A 14,254-nucleotide genomic window follows, 5' to 3' on the forward strand; every position below is an offset into this window, starting at 1 on the left:
AAAAAAATCCTAAAATTCATATGTAACGAGAAAAGACTTCAAATGCTAAAAGCAATCTGTTATGGTTTATGTCTGCATATCCCCCCAGAGCCTCATGCAGTCATAGAGCTGGGCTTCTAGAGTTTATCATCCAGGCATGGTCTAATGTGGGGATTATGGGCGTGAGTCCTACACCCACCCCCAGGCGGGTAGTTTTGCATATGTAAGGGGGAGAAAGAGGCTGCTTGCCACCACTCCTCCCTTTTGCTCTTGCTGATTTTGCTGTCTTCCGCCACCATGAACAGTTGCCGGTGCCATGTGCCACTCTGCCGGGTGCCATGAGCCAGCTGAGTATGGACTGGAACCTCCACAAACTGTGAGCTAAATAAACCTTTCCTTCCTTTATTCTGGGTGTCAGGTATTTTGTCTCAGCAATGAGAGAAAAGTAGCCAAGATACAATCCTAAGCAAAAAGTGTATGCATTACAATTCTGGCCCTCAAGGTAAAGTGCAAAGTTACAGTAATAAAAACAGCACGGTACTGGCAAAAGAACAGATGTATCGGGGCTGGGGATTTAGCTCAGCGGCACAGCGCCTGCCTGGCAAGCGCGAGGTCATGAGTTCAATTCCCGGTACCGGAAAAAAAAACTAAAAAAACAAAAAAAAAAAGAACAGATGTCTGGATGACTGGAACAGAACAAATGGGACAAGCAACACCAAGAAATCTCAGGCATCTTAGTTTGACAAGCGGTCAAATACTCTGCTAGAATAAAAATCACACCTTTGTCAAAAGCTGCTTGGGAAACTGGTTCTCCAAATGCCAAATATCAAACCTAGATACACATCACTCACCATGCACTAAATTAAAATCAAGCTTCATCAACAGTCTAAATATTAAAGCAGAAACAATCAGTTGTAAGACATAAGAGGTGAAAGTGATAGACACAGACATAGGCCAGCTCTTTATGAGAAATAATGCCAAGAATCAACAAATAGGATAATATCAAATTAAAAAGCTCCTGCACAACAAAGGAAACACACAACAAAGGGAGGAAATAATCTACACAATGGGAAAAAAATCTTCCAACTATTCCTCAGACAATGAGTGAATATCTAGAATATGTAAAACCTGAAAAAAACTAGGATCTCAAAATTAAAAGACCCACGAGGAACTGTAATTTGGATTACAGTGTGACTGCAAAGAGAACAATTTCAATTGACATTAAATTGCAATCTTTCAGCTATATGTTTATTGTACATGTTTGCTTTGTACAGTAAATTTTAAAAAAATTAATAAATTAAAAGAGCAGTCAAGAAATTGGGTTTTAAAATACATGGCATGTCTCACAACTGGCCTATAAATATATGAAAAAATGTTCAATATTGCTGACCATTCAATAAATACAAATTAAATAAACACGGAGAATTCATGACACTCCAGAAAGAATGACTATCCTCAAGAAATTAAATAAGAGCACATGCTGGGCCGGGGATATAGCTCAGCAGCACAAGTGCCTGCCTGGCAAGCACAAGGTCCTGAGTTCAATTCTGGATACAAAAAACAAACAAACAAACAAACAAACAAAAAACAGTAAATGCTGGTGAGCCTGCAAAGGGTGAGGTGGTGGGGAGAAAACCTCTTTATTGTTGGCGGCAGTGCAAGCTGTTACAACCAGTATGGAAACCAATATGGAGATTATTTCAAAAACTAACACTATTAACTGTTCCTTTCCAAAGCAATAGAAATTAGTAATACAATTATCTTAGCTATCTTGTGTATGCATATATGCATATTTCCCTCTTTTTTTCTCTTTTCCCTCATCCCAATTATTCTGTCCTTTTGAGCAGTTTCTTTCCCTTTCACAATATCTATTGTACCTTTTATATTTTATTTACTCTTCCAAGTTCTTATACTAGTCAAACAATAAGGTGCTTACAGATGCAGGTCCGATTTATTTCACTTGTGAGTATGGTCTCTAGTTACATCCATTTACCTATAAAAGCCTCGAGTTTATCTTTCTTTACAGCTGAGTAATACTCCATTATATAAAAATACCACATCTTTTTATGCATTCCTCAGTTGATGGACGTTTGTGTTTTTTACATGATTTAGCTATTACGAATTGCACTGCTATAAACACGGGTGCACATATATCACTGTGGTATGATGTTTTTAGTTCCTCTGGAAAAATACCCAAGAAGGACACAGCTGGGTTGAATGGGACCTCTAATCCTAGTTTACTGAGGAATCTCCAACCTTACATGCCTATATTTGTTTAACTGAGTAAGCAATTTTAAGATAACAATATGTAATACAAAACCATTGTCAATTTCCTATCACCTTTTCTGAAATTCTGTACTGCTTTTATTGTTTCTGTGTTGTTTTGTTTATGTCTATGTGTATGTTAATATGTGTTTGTTCTTTTATCTTAAAAAAAACCAAACACCAGAAATTACATTCAACAAGATATTTCCCTTCTAGGTTCCTTTCTGAGAAATTCAAAGACATCATAATATAGTGACACATACATACCCATGTTTATAGCAGCAAAATTGACAGTAGCTAAATCTTGGAAGAAGCTTGTATGTCCATCACCCGATGGATAGAGAAAATGTGGTATGTACACACAATGGAGTACTATTTTCTCATACAAAGGAGAAATTTGAGACATTTGTAGGAATATGTATGCACTTCAAGATCACAATGTTAAGTGAACTAAATCAGACGTACACACTTAAATATTGCATGGTTTCTCTTATATGTGAAATCCAAAATATAAATAAAGAACAAAAGAAAATATAGACAATATACAATACTGAGATAGATCTTTAGTATACAGTATACAGGAAGGGATTCAAGAGCAGAGACAGTGAAGAAAGAGGAGAGAAGCACAAGATTTTAAAAAGGGAAAAAAATTGTGAAGTACGCTATGCACCAATTGCCTATGAGTAATTTGATCATTATGTACTAGGAACATGTATGATGCATGTGTGTGTGCGCACACACACACACATATATATTTTCTCCAGAGATGCAGGGAGAGATGGAGGACCAGGATAAGGGATGAAAGAGAATGAACATGTACATGTAGCAAGTTTCCATGATGAATGTAATCCTTATGTACTACAAATATGTTCCAGTATGAACAACCCTCACTCCTCACCTGGGTTCCTCTCCTTGATTCCCAGCAGATCCTGGCCTGTTCGCTTTGCCGACAGGACGTGTCTCCTCCTGTGACCCGGTGAAGGTCCTCACAGCAAGGGCCACCTCCCTGAAACAAGGGAGACAACAATGCAGCACATCTGCACACCTCTGTAAGGGTTTCCCCAGACTGACAGAGGAGTAGAATCCGGAGGCCCTCCCTTGTCTGGTGCAGGCCCAAGTGGTTACATTTTCCCTGCTGCTGACCTGTGGGTGCATCTGGGAAATCAAGTCCACCATTGCCCTAGCACAGCAGAAATGGAAGTACGGGCCAGGGTGAGTGTTCTATGGCCACCCTAGACTGCCATCAGGGCCAACTTCTTATGTGTTGAATCAGCTGACCTGAGGCCACACTGCTCAGAACAACGCCCCCTCTTGCCTGATACGAACATGCAAGAGCAAAGGTGCACTGAATCCCTCAGGGGCTCATTTCTGGCATGAGGTCACCCTCTGATATAGGGTGCAGTGTCAACTCACATTCACTGTATGTCTTCCCCTTGAGTCCTGGAAGCATCCCAACCTCTACCTGATCTCAGATTTTTCTCTCACTGATTGAATGTGGGGATGCAAGGTGGCACTCTATTTGAAAGATTAAGCAGGCTAGGTTCCACCTGTTATATATTCTGAGCCCAGGAGTCCTGCTTCACTTCTAATCTTGACTGGGCCAGGGCCAGTGGCCCTATAGCACTAGACTCTCTCTCAGTTCCCACTGAGGAGAAAGTGGGTGCTCTTCTGTGCATTCGGCACTGTAAGGTGCGGGCTCAGCAACAGGATTTTCTAGAACATTCTAAGATCTCAATGGGGTGAGTATTCCTGAGTACCACCAATAGCCCCTCACCTAGACTTAACTGTTCCCAGGTTCTCTCTACTCCTCTCACCTGAAGCTCAGTCTACAGAACAAGGCTCTGATATCCTTTCAGGGCCCAGGGAGGGCAAATGAGGCACCTCCTAAGAATTCTGTAATTCCTCAGGCAGGGCAAGCAATAGAGTATTTTCCAGAATGTTCTGAAACCCTCTCTGTGATGGATCTTCCTCAATCCTCCCTCAGTCCTCACCTTGCTTTAAGTGAACCCAGGTCCTCTCTACTCCTCCCTCCTGAAGCCAGGCCCTCAGCACGAGCCCGGGCCTCTGCACTGTCCATCCCCTAAGGCAAAATGGGGCGCTTGACACAGAACTGCTCCCTGGAGTGAAGGCCTAAAATCACTGTAAATCTAGATGGCTTCAGGGCCTTTTCTCTAGGGTGGGGCTTCCTCACTCCCCCCACAGCCCCTCACTCTGACATCTATCTGTGCCCGACTCTCCCTGCTCGCTCACCTGAAGTGCACAGCTTAGAAGAGCACCTCCTGTCGCTTTGACCCAAAGCAGAGGCAGGGAGTGGATTTCATATCTGGCAAAGTGCACGGGGTCTCCCAGGGATGACAGTAAGAGAGGAAAGGAATTTTTTGGACCCCTCCTTCCTCCCTAGGGATCAACACCTTGGATTTTGTCAGAGCCTGTACCCTAGTGCTCTATGGACCTGATTCTGTTCCCCACTGTCCAAGGCACCATTTCCTAAGGCTCATCTTTCTAATAAATCTGCCCCTGTATGGTCCAGAGCCGACAGGCGAGGAAGATCTGGAGAGTTAGTGAACACTCTCTGGGTAGGGCCATCTCTGCTCCCCTCACAGTCCAGAAAAATGAGCCCTAATTGAACCTGCCCACTCTCCTCCTCTCACTTAAAGCCTGAGCCCCCCAGTTACAGCCCCTGGCTCTAACCCAATGAGGCAAAGTCAGTGGACCCCACATCCTGCAAATTGCTGGGGGCTCACAGAAGGTATGGAAAGCTAGTCCCCCCATCTCTCCAACTTAGGTAAGAATCATCTGCTTCATCCCTGGAAAAATCTGGAGCCATGTCCTCTATGGACCTGTATCTGTTCTCTTCAGAGCAAGAACCTGACTCTCAAGCTCCCCTGAGCAGCAATTTGGTCTCCCTCGAAAATCTTTCCTGCTAGTGTAGGAATGACTAAACACAACATTTAGTTTTCTAGGTGACAGTCTGTCAGGGATGGGGCATTCACCTTCGCCTTTCTGCTTTTCTGCACCACTAACAGAGCTGGGGCCCTCTCCACTCCCCGCACTTTAAGTGCGCACCTCAGGACAAGGCCATCTCTCTGACCCCAAGTGGTGGCAGTCAATGGATAAGACATCCATCATTGTGCCTGGGGTGTGACAGGAGGGCAATAACTGAATTCTGTATGTCACTGTTGTCCTTCTTACAGGTCTTCACTTTGGTTTCAGCACCGCCTAGACCCCTGTCTCCTATGGACCTGAGAATATTCACCTCACAGGAAGACTCTGACTCCCATAGTTCCCTGGGACAGAAGGGAGGAGACTCTTATTTGATCACAGAACAACTATGGTCACTACTTATGATTCACTGCTATACTTTCTTATTACTCTTCAATTCTTTATGTTCTGTTAAAATGCAGCTGTTTTAAAAGCCAGTCCTCACTCAGCAGGTGAGGTGCTTATTAGGAGAGTTTTCAGGTGCTTATTAGAAGAGTCTCTGTAGCCAGGCTATCTCCAGTATCCTGGAGTCCTACTGTTACAAGTGGGTCATTGGAATCTCTGGTATGAGGTGCTGCCTCAGACTGTGCAGTGTTCTAGAGGTGTGAATTTAAAACTTTCTTCCAACTCATGCTGTGGTGGACCACCTAAGCAGGTTTCAGTGCAGACCGTAAATTCCCTTCCCCATCCAACCACAGGTACCAGGGCTGTTGTGTTCAGTCTCTCCCAGGGCTTCCTCATGTTTTCTTTTCACATTTAAATGCTCATATATGTTTGCTGGGCTTGACTGTCTCTCTCTCTACTACTGTTTTCCAGGGTTAATTCAGGAAGCACAAGGCAGTAGCCTAACTTGTTTGTCAGTTTGTCCACTAGCAGTGAGGCACTGATTTATGAGGTACTGAAGAAAAATTGTGATTTTTACCATATTCTGTTTCTGTTTAATTAATATGGCATCCTGATCTATTTAAATCATAATCTTTTTACCTGAATAGGTCTGCAGAGTTTTACAGTAGTCTAACAAATTAGAATTTTAGTTAGACTTCTTTTTAGATAATTCTAAGATTATTTGTTGTAAACTAAATCTTTAAACTCTGTGTATATTATAGTTGCTGGGACTAAGGGTTATTATTTTAAGTGCAATAAGTCAGGCACATAAGGGCAAGTACTGCACGTTCCCTCTCATATGTGGAAAGTTAAAAACAGTCGATCTGAGTGTGCAAAGGATAAAACAATACTGGGTTTCATTAGTGTGCAATGTACCCATGTAATGAAATATCACATCGAACTTGCTCATTAATGTGTATAATTTAATCCAAAAGTAAGGTAATGTATTTTAAGAAAAATAAATGCTGTGTGAGTTTCCAACTGCTTGCCTACCCCACAGAATTCAAATACGATAGATGACACAGTCACATGATCTAATTCTTCAAAATATCTGGTACTGTTTTGGTTCCACTGTGCAGAGATAAGTTGTTATGAGTCCCCCAAAGTCTCCTATTTGGAGATGGGGCCTGGTGAACAGAGCAGGTCACTTGGACAGCACTGGAAGGGCGCATTCTCTCCCCTTCTCTTTTTGATTCTTTGCTGAAAACTGTGAATCAGAATAAACATTTCTTCCCTTCACATGTGGTGTCCAGTAGGTTGTCCCAGAGATAAGAAATCTGATAAATAAATATGTTTCTATTAATTTAATGGATATAAACAGAGTACGGATCCAGGGTTGCCCTTTGCATGTGGATGTCCTGTAGTTTTAGCATTAGTTGTTTTAGAGACTATATTTTCTCTTGTAACATTCACTTACATCTTCCCAGTATGTGTCGTTTGTATCTACAGATGCATGTGATATATTCCTGTACTTCATGCTGTTATACTGATGTGTTTGTAGAGTTACTTCATGGCCTTGTTTGTTGCTGATTAATAATCCTTGAAGTAGGGTAATTCCTTCATCTCTGTTTGGTGTTAAACTTTTCTGCTGGCTCTTTTAGATTCTCTGTATTTTCTACGAATCTTAGAATTTCACTTGGAGACCAAGGACTTTCTCAATCTATTTGGGAAATATTGATTATTGTACTAATATTAAATCCTCTGGGAATTGACAAGGCTTATACCTCTCTTTTTTTAGACACTCATTATCTCTTCTTTCTAATGTATTAAATTTTTCAAAGTACAAATCTTCATATTTGGTAAGATGTATCCTATTAATTCATAGACTCTCCTCCCTGGTCACTCTCCCTGGGGCTGCTCTGTGATCACAGCAGAGGCAGGCTTCTGTGGGGATTTACCTATTCTAGGGGAAAAGACATCCTCTGCTTTGACCAAGACCCTCACTTTTCTCAGACACCACCCATGGAATTTAAGGGACCACACACCTAGCATCCATGCCTGGTATTGCTATCCTGGGCAGAGATGTCCTGAAAGGGACTTGTCTAGAGAAGTGGGAGACATCTAGATGCAAGCTGTAACAGTACTGAAAGTCATGCTTCCATGACCCCCTCACAGAACCAGAAGCATGCTTTCTTAAGGTGTTTTTTTTTTAATCATTCCCCATCTTCCATAGGAATTTGTAAGTCCTACTGCATAAGTTTAGATTACGAATTTCTCCACCTGTGCTGTCCAACACAGTTTACTATGTGCAGTTTAAATTATGTAAATCTGAGCTAAAATTTAACTGCTTAAAAACACTGGCCACATTTCAGTACTCAATGGCAATATGTGGTGGCTGACTCTCACACTGGACAGTACTGGCTGAGTGTGTTCATTTTGCAAAGAGAATACTTCCACCAGCAGAGTCAATGTGAGCCCTGTTCTTTAGCTTTCACCTGGGAACTTCTTTTCAGTGCTATGTATGGATCGTCCAAACCCTGGATATTGTATATATAAGATCAGTGCTGAAAGACTAAGCTACCCTCCCCATCCCTGACCTGAGAATGTTGTAGAGTTCATGCTTTGGACACAGCAGTCACAGACAGAAGGTACAATGCCATCAGGGTTAAATGTTTCCTTATAAAGATACAGTGATGCCCTTATATCATATGAAGAGAGGTGTCCTGGTGCTATCCTTGAATATGTCTTCGGCAAACCCTGCCTGGTTTCTGTACTAAAATAGGCAAAGTCACCCTTCATAGCCTGGAAAGGGGACAGAGACCTGGTGCTCAGAAACCCCGGGGAGGAAGGTCTGTGTTACACCACTCTGTGAGCTACTGTGACTGGCAGTGCAAAATGAATTACACAATTTATATTTTAATGTTTTACAAATAAGCAACTAATCCAAACTGCTTGCTACTGAGTTCGTAATGAATACACCTCCTCTCCCCAGCCAAAAGAAGTGACTGCCACCAGTATCAGGAAGCTAAGCCCTGCTTTGGAGGAGAACTGCTGAGGCCTACTGGAAGTGGTCAGGCAGGACCGGAGGTCCGTATTATCTCCCAGTGGTTCCCCTTGATTTTTCTAAACTATGAAAGGCCCTTACTCGCTTGCACAAGGTGAGACAAGGCAAGGTGAGACCATTGCCTATTTGAGGCAAATGGTCCATTTTATCTCCTCACATTTAGCTTTTCAGAAATTTTTCCTTTTTGTCAAAATATAAGGCTTCCTCTGATTTCCTAATGTGGGGATAAAGAACTTAAGGGTATGGAATGGCCTGTAACACGCGTAAGAGCAGCCCAGGTGCTGGCTGAGGCAGAGGGCACCCTGGAAAGGCAGTAGACTAGTCTTGTTGTTTATGGGCTGACGGCAGTAGAGGGCACAGCACTTGCACACTATCCTTTTCATGAGGATTGTGTGAGGAAATGATCCACCGGGATATGAACTTTGTGCTAAGAAAGGAGGGGCCTGAACTTCATAGAAGCATCCATTGAAAGCAAGGCTCATGTCCACGCTGACTGGCTGTGGAGTGCCGGCTCTCAGCTCAGCTTTTAAACCTGAGTCTGTATAAAAGGTCTCATGTGGAGTGAGAAAAATGTTCATTATAATTACTGTTAGGTGCACACCTCATCTCCCTCATCTCCCCTGGTAACACAGGAGAAAAGCGTTTGAACATAATTCTTACCACCTCTCTTCAGGTAGAGATATTTGCACGTTAACGTCATTTCTGGGTCCTGCCTGGCGGGAAGTGTATGATAGCAGGGACACAAAGCGTAATGCTCTGAACTGGGCAGGCTGAGGCCAGGTGCAGGAAAAGGCAGGCCAATGGGGCACAGCAACAAGAAGAGGAAACCTCCAGTCAGCACACGGACTTGGGTGATTTGGGTCATGATGTCCCAATCACCCCAGGAGAGGACATCACAACTGTCATGGGATTGACAGACTTCTGAGCTTGAAAGGTATGGGAGGCACAAAGGAAACTGTGCAGTCAGCATCTGTGAGGCAGTTCCTGCCCAGAACCTTCAAGGTACAGAATCAGCTTGCTCCCATCAAAAGTAGCAAACACACATGCCTGAAACTGCAAGGCTTGTATACACAGAGGTCTGTGCACTGCGTGGCCAGGGCATAAGGATTAATCTATTTCTCCTGTAACAGCTCCGATTGAAATTAATCTATTTCACCTGTAACAGCTCCTATTTCTCCTGTAACTCCTATTGGCTGTAACAAAGAAGTACTTGGATTGCATGTATTTCAGTAGCACAGGATCATCTAATGACCTCTCTAAAGACAAGTGGTCTATAATGGTTAAAAAAGCAGGGAAGACAAGCCGTGTGACAGTGAGGATGTTTAGTGTCACTGTAAGTGATTACACATTAGATGCTCAGCCAAATGCAAGAAGTATGTTTGTGAAGTTAAAATTCTCTTCCGCTTTGGGAGGAGTTATCAAGGTGAGATAGGTGTGGTAGTTCTCCAGCCTTTTCAATTGCTACTTACTATGGGACAGATGCTTCAGATGTAGTATCAATCTCATTTCCTTGAACGGTTCCCGTTCTTCCCGCACTAGAACTTGTCTGTATTTCCCTTCACAATAACCTCACATCTTAGCAGGTTGACAATTTTCTCCTCTCTTTGCATTCATGGCCAGTCTCCTAAATTGTGAGTTGTTCCTGCAGAGCACATGGCTGTCTTTTTCTGACCATCAGGACGAGTGGCATTGGGCATAGTGAAAATGCTTACATCCGCGTGGGGAGAGACACACACCACACACTGGAGAAGGAATGTGTTTTCTATATGTATTTTAAGATGAACAAGGAAGTACTTAACACCTACTCGGAAGACTTCAGTGTTTGGAAGAATCCAGCCATAGTAGATGTTTTCCTACTGTGGTGGACATGGTCCTGCCTCATATAGAGCTTGTCAGGGAGCTGTGGGTTCTGACCACTTACATAAACTCATGCACATACACATGTGCTACATGTTCCTATTCTATTAACTCATTCCACTAAATTCCTACAGAAATGTGAAGATGGTCTCAAAAACTATCCTAATTTACCTGACAAGTAGTAGATTATATTCCATGTAGAAACACTAATCACCGATTTGGTTAAATTGGAGAGTGTGTTATTTTGCTACTCAGGCACATAACTCAGGATCTCAACATCATAGTCTAAATTTAAGTTTTATGTCTAAAAGGCTGTCGCTATTAGAGGGTTTCTAGGGTGAGCAAAGGGAGAAGCAGGGCCTTCTACATGACACAGCTGAGGGCAGGTGATTCTGGGCAGTTCTACTAGGAGGAGGGCACACCCAGAGCCTCCTCATTTTTAGTCTAAATTTAGGCCAGGTTTCAGTGCCTTGGACACAAGGACTTTCCTCATTCTGGAAGATACTATTTCTCTGATAACAGGAACAAATTCAGGAACAGAGCTGGTTTCAAGTTGGTGAATTGGGAACATAGAGGCTACTAGAAGACTTCACATTAAGAGTCTAGTCCTGACCATGCCATTTGCTACACAAGGATCCTATGAAGTTCCAAAGCCCTGTAGAACTCATTATCTTTGTCTATAAAATGGATTTCACACACACTTTTTGTTGTAGGAAGAATGGAATGCAAGAAATGTATTAAAACACCTGGCAAAATTTCTGACGCACTGTAGTTGAATACCTGTAGGTAAGAAGCTGGATCTAGTATTACCTGAGGTTCAAAACTGATCTCTGTTTTTCTTCTGGAAAATTTGAATGTGTTTCCAAATGAAGCTGCAGGTCAAAATCTAGGAAAACCAAAATTATACAGAAATTATGGCAGTATTCAACATGACTGATTAGAAAAGGAGCCTCATTGAGAGCTTCTCAAAAAAATTCAACTAAAAACGCAGAGCATTAACTGGAACCCCTAAGAACAAGATTAAGACTACAGGAGTGTGTAGTGAGTGGACCAGTTAACCCTTCCTTCATGACTTATGGCTAGAGAGATGTAGGAATTAAACAATCTTGCACTGCAGAACTGTGCAACAGAGAGCTGTCCCCATGCCCATGGGCAGGAGCAGAAAATCATCTCACAGCACCCCACCCCACCTCACCAGAAAACTAGCGGTTACAGTGTACAGTGGAGATGGGTGGTGGTAGTGGCAGCAGGCCTCCCAAAGCAACAAGGGGGAGCTTCGCACTCCCCCCTTGGGAGAAGAGTAAAAAGAGAATCTTCTGAGCAGATTTCAATTGAAGCTGCAGGAGAGTCAGACCACATCAGAGCATCGTACTTCACCCTAAATCAAACAACACAGACAACACAGGACGGATATTTGGCAGAGGAGAGAACAAGAAAGGCTGTGCAAGGCTCAGAAGGAGGCAATTACACACGAGATTGGGTTTACCTACCTGTTCAGCACAGCAGCTGGGAGAGAGATACCCAGAGAAATGGTAAGAAGTAGGCAAGCCACTAAGGAGCATGCAGAAAGTACTGGCTGAAGACTCTGATCCCAGATACACACATCTGAAAGGCAAGAACAACCCTACATTCAGTATAAACTCCAGTGCAGGCTCAGCAGGGTTTCCAGTAGTTTTTGGCACTCAATGGATACCAGAGGAATTCTTTATCATATTTTAGTTTTCTTCTTTGCTGGTTTGTTTCAGTCTTTTTTTTTTCTTTCTTGGTCTTTTATTTACATTTTGCTATAATCTATTCTTCTTTCTCCCATTACTCAATTATCTGTCTTAATATATTTTATTATAATATGAATGAATATTCGTCTGATCTTTCTAGTTAACTTTTATAATCCTTTGCCTACTCCTTCATTCTCCCTCTTCTGCCCTCTTCTCTAGTTTCCTAAAGCTTGTATGATCATCTTTTGTACATCATGCTTGATTCTGCAATATTTCTCTTCCATTTTTTCTGTTTTGTACATTATCCCTCTTAAATTTCCCCACCACAGGGTAAAACAACTCTACCAAAGGGAAACCCTTTGCACATAAGCTCCCAATTTGGGAAGGATTCTGTTATATAACTATAGATTTTGCTGCTATGATTAAAGGTACCAAATTAATGATTACAACAGTTTGTCAGATTCTAAACTATGCCTGATAAAGTTGTTGTTGCTAACTATACTACTTTAGCTAAGATGTCATATGTATTGTAACTGGTTGTTCTCCTTTCTGCAACAATACTGTGAAGCTCAGGGGTAATAACTGCACCACAACCCTGTACCAAAGACTGGGAACTGAGCCAAACAGAAACCAAAATCTCACCCTTAATAAATAGGGAGGGTAGGATCTTGGGACAGACACAAAAATCAAAAACCTCCTACACACAGAAGACAACCCTTAAGAACAGACATTTCCTAAGGAGGTCTTGCTACTAGAGATTAAGCTATCTACTACAAAAACTTGTAAGAATCAACACAGAAAATAAATTTTTTAAATGGAAAATAACAAGATATAGAAGCAAAATGCAACCTCAAACTTGTAGTCTACCCAGAACAAGTTCAGAAGACAAAGAGACACACAAAAATAGAAGAACCATACCTGAAATTTCTGAAATGATACCAATCAAAATCAAGAAACAAATACATAAGGCTAAAAGGGAAATCAGATCAGAAATATAATCTCTCAGGTAAAGTAAAAGGACAACCATAGTGAAGAAATTGCTCAGCAAACCTAGAGTAGATAGAGATAAGAAAAAAAAAATTAGAGCAGCACAGGATAATAATTGAAACATGAATGCCCAACATAGGAAAGAAAGAGAAAGCATGAATCAGACACAAAGAGATATCCAGGAAATTAAAAACTCCATGGAGAGATTGCAAAAGCACATGAATGAAACTAAAGGTAGACTTTCAGGTCTTGAAAACAGGATCAATACTAGTGATCATAAAAGGAAACATATCTTAAAAGTACAAAGGGATCAGGAAAAAATAATTCAAAGATACAAGATGATGCAAAGAAAAGCAATATAAGATTGACTGGCATCAATGAAAAAACAGAAGTAAACATAAATGGCATAAAAAGACTATTAGCAGAAGTAACAGCAGAAAATTCATCAAGCATGGGAAAAGAATCTGATATACAGTTAGATGAGGAATATAGAACTCCAATTATCCATGACCAAAATGAATCTACACCAAGGCATATAATAATCAAGATCTTAGAAATTCAGCACAAGTACAAAATGATAAAGGTTGCTCTAACAAATAGATCAGCTGTCAAGGAAAGCCCATCACCATAAGAATCATGGCAGAATTCTTAACAAAAACCCTCAAATCAAAAAGACCGTGGAGTGAAGTATTTTAAGTCCTGAAAAAAAAAACTTCCAACCCAGATTGATGAACCCCACAAAATTATCTTTAAAAATCACAGGAGAAATAAGACACTTCCATGACAAATAACAACTGAAGATGGCCTGGGTATACAGTTGAGCAGCACAAGCACCTGCATAGCAAGCACAAGGTACTGAGTTAGTTAGATTCCTGGTACCAGAAAAAAAGAACAACTGAAGAAATTGATGACCATCAAAGTAACTCTACAAAGAATACTGAAAGATATTCTAGATACGCATAAAAATGAACACAATTACAAGAACACCAACAGAAAGAAATGACCAGGCTGAGCAACCAAAGTAAACAGAGGGGAAATGCAGGGAACCAACATCAAGAAAATAACATGACAAGGATAAGCT

General features: G+C 41.5%; 1 protein-coding gene across 1 annotated transcript in view; it reads right to left on the minus strand.

Annotated features, from left to right (window-relative positions):
- The window catches only part of LOC102025265 (melanoma-associated antigen 10-like), a 24,994-nt gene extending 21,769 nt beyond the window's left edge, over window positions 1–3,225 (minus strand). Inside the window, exon 1 of the mRNA XM_013505527.1 lies at window positions 3,143–3,225. The gene's annotated coding sequence lies outside the window, so the exon portion shown is untranslated. The remainder of the gene's footprint in view (window positions 1–3,142) is intronic.
- Window positions 3,226–14,254: the final 11,029 nt, after the last annotated feature.

The sequence above is a fragment of the Chinchilla lanigera genome, unplaced genomic scaffold (genome assembly GCF_000276665.1).
Source record: "Chinchilla lanigera isolate Chin_1 unplaced genomic scaffold, ChiLan1.0 scaffold00097, whole genome shotgun sequence".
Classification (NCBI taxonomy): Eukaryota; Metazoa; Chordata; class Mammalia; order Rodentia; family Chinchillidae; genus Chinchilla; species Chinchilla lanigera.